Raw genomic sequence first — 3668 nt, forward strand, 5'->3', positions numbered from 1 at the left:
AGGGAGAGGAAGAACAAAGGAAACCCTGGAAGATTTGGAGAAATGGTCTTCGCGATTGCTCATCAAATCTCCACATGGTCAGTTCTGGGTACACGGTTCACCTCTTTTATTCTTATTGGTCAGTCAGGGTCATTCAGATTAATGTCTGTCACAAGTCATGAGTGAAGTGACTTATAAAGCATATTCTTACCTCTAATTATACAAATTTGGTAAAAGGATACAGAAGTAATGATCGAATACTTTATTTAGATTTCAGCCCAGGGAGGCGGGAGAGTGTGTGGGACAGGGATTTACAGCTTTGGAGACAGAAGAGAGAAAAAAATGTTCTGCAGAAACTGTTCTGAATTTCTATCCTGTACTGATAGTGTGACCTTTGTAAACTCCTTTTACAGGGCATTAGGAGAGGATTTTCAGACAGGAAACAAACCAAATATCACATTAAGATCCGACAGTGTCACTCAAATGATGAGGACCTGAATATCCTCAGACTATAAATGTGGAATGAAAAATGTTTGTTCTGATTGTGGGAAAATATTTCAAACATCAGTGTGACTGGAAAAGCACCGAGACACACACACACCTGAGTGAGTGTGTTCCAGTGAACTGACTGTGGAAAGAGCTTTAACCAGTTACAGCCTGAAAAAACACACCATTCACTAGGGGGAGAAACCATACACATGTTCTGTGTGAGGACCAAGCTTCACTTGATTGTCCAAAGAGGAAACGGACAAAGATACTGACTCTGTGGAGATACCGACGAAACCGTGGGGTATGATTGTCGCTTTGGGGGTTTCCAAAATGTGGGAGGTCCCGGGTTCATATCCCAGATGAGCTCTGCAAAGTGCTTGACTGGGGAGGTGATGGTGTAGTGGTATTGTCACTGGATGAATAATCCTGAGACCCAGCACAATTCTCTGAGAATGCAGGTTCAAACCACACCATGGCAGATGCTTTGTTGTGGCTTGTATTTGAACTTGGATCCAATAATCAGGGGCAGCACGGTAGCACAGTGGTTAGCACAGTTGCTTCACAGCTCCAGGGTCTCAGGTTCGATTCCCAGCTTGGGTCACTGTGCGGAGTCTGCATTTTCTCCCCGTGTCTGCGTGGATTTACTCCAGGTGCTCTGGTTTTCCCCCAATCTAAAGATGTGCAGGTTAGGTGATTGGCCATGCTAAATTGCTCTTACTGTCCAAAAGGGTTAAGTGGGATTACTGGGCTATGGGGATAGGGTGAAGGTGTGGGCATGAGTTGGAGGCCCTTTCCAAGGGCTGGTGCAGACACGATGTGCCGAATGGCTTCCTGCACTGTACATTCTATGATTGTGGAACTTGGATGTTCAACAGATTAGTAAGAATCAAATCAAAGGAGCAAAGGGTAAGTCACACAGGCAAGATGAGCTCTGAGAGAGCATGATGGGAGATAGCAGGGAAAGATGGAGTTCATAATTTGGACCAGAAATGACTTTCGAGGCAGTTTTACTGAGTGGTTTAGGGGAAGGGGAGCAGCAGAATCAGCTGATCAGATTGTTTCAATGGGTGAGGTTTTCCAGTCCTTCCTGCTGGCTGGATCTTCCAGTCCCACAGATCTCTCGGTCTGCTGTTCCTGTTCATTGGTTGTCTCATTGAGTTCACTGTAGGCCTCTTGGGGTCTGTGGAAGAACACCCGGAGCCTTTCACCTGATGAATCCCCTGGAGCGGAAAAACTACATCTTCTTTACAGCCTTCAACACGTCATCGATGAAGACGGACATCTTGCCAAGGCCATCCCCACACCCCCACTACTTTCCTTCAAAACAACTGCGCAAACTCAAACAGACCATTGATTGCAGCAAACTACCCAGCCTTCAGAAGAACAGCGACCACACCAGACAACCCTGCCATGGCAATAGCTGCATTAGCATTTGTTCAGCAAATATCTAACGGAACAATGCTCTCTGTTCAATCATTAATGCATCTTTCTTATCTTCCTACAGAAAATTTCCACCTTTTTTACTCAATATTTGTTTTGTTATTCAACATTGAACCTCAGTATATTTATTTGCTATTTTTGACTTAATTTTGAATTGAGTCTCGAGTCTTCACTCTGAATAACTCTGAAATATACGCCATTGAATTGCAAACATGACTGTCCAAGAAAAGAAAGTGTTTCACTGGGTAACCGAAATCCCATGAATCTTTGCTCAGTTTGACCACAGTCAGCTTTTAAACAAAGTCAAATATAGTTAAATGGAAGTGAATTGAGAATTATGTGTTGCTTATATTTGACCCCTCTGTGTTTTGCTGTGATACATTCTGCAGCCTAAATACCGTTCATGTATAAGAAAGGAGGGGTGACAGCAAATCCGCACTGAACCTGGATTTCCTCATCTCCCTGAGTGGCTTTTCCTGTTTCTCCATCATGAATGCCAAAAATGTTTTAAAACTGGTTGAGTTAAATCCCTGACGTTTCCTCTAATTCAGTTACAGTATACAAAGAACAAAGAAAATTACAGCTCAGGAACAGGCCCTTCAGCCCTCCCAGCCTGCGCCGATCCAGATCCTTTATCTAAACCTGTTGCCTATTTTCCAAGGATCTACTTCCCTCTGTTCCCTGCCCGTTCATATATCTGTCCAGATGCATCTTAAATGATGCTATCGTGCCCGCCTTTACCACCTCCGCTGGCAAAGCGTTCCAGGCACCCACCACCGTCTGCGTAAAATAATTTCCACACACATCTCCCTTAAACTTTCCCCCTCTCACCTTGAAATCGTGACCCCCTTGAAATTGACACCCCCCTCTCTTGGAAAAAAGCTTGTTGCTATCCACCCTGTCCATACCTCTCATTATTTTGTAGACCTCAATCAGGTCCCCCCTCAACCTCCGTCTTTCCAACAAAAACAATCCTAATCTACTCAACCTTTCTTCATAGCTAGCACCCTCCATACCAGGCAACATCCTGGCGAACCTCCTCTGTACCCTCTCTAAAGCATCCACATCCTTCTGGTAATGTGGCGACCAGAACTGCACGCATTTGTGTCTGTCTATATGAGCTGTCTAGATATGTTTTGGATTGTTATTAAAATATTAATCTGCGTCTACAAAGCCATTAAATTATTTTGTGAACCGAGCAAACTGCCAAGATCCGCACTTCGTTTTTTCATGTGTGGAACAATCTGTCCGGACTGTACGCAGAACAATACTTGTCACTGTATGTTGGTACATCTGATAATAAATCAAATCCAATCAGAGACAGTTTCTTACTCATCTTCAAATTGAAAAGTCTTAAAAACCATTCATGGGAGGTGGGCGTCACTGGCTGGGCCAGCATTTACTGCTCATTCCAATTGCCCATGAACTGCATGTCTTGTGAGGCTATTTCAGAGGGCACTTACAAATCAACCACAACATTGCTGTGGATCTGGAACCACGTGTCGGCCAGGCCACGTAAAAGCAGATTCCCAAAAGGACATTTGTGACACAGATGAGTTTTTACTACAATCAAGAATGTTATCATTAAACTTTTAATTCAAGACTTTTATTCAATTTCAATATCTATCACAGGCAAATTCGATCCCAGATCCCCAGAGAATTAACATGGGTCTCTGGATTACTAGCCCAGCAACAATACCATTACTCTAATGCCTAGCCCACATAGGCTTGACAGAATATGATGTTAAATGTTGTGTTCT

This window comes from Scyliorhinus canicula, unplaced genomic scaffold (assembly GCF_902713615.1).
Source record: "Scyliorhinus canicula unplaced genomic scaffold, sScyCan1.1, whole genome shotgun sequence".
Lineage (NCBI taxonomy): Eukaryota > Metazoa > Chordata > Chondrichthyes > Carcharhiniformes > Scyliorhinidae > Scyliorhinus > Scyliorhinus canicula.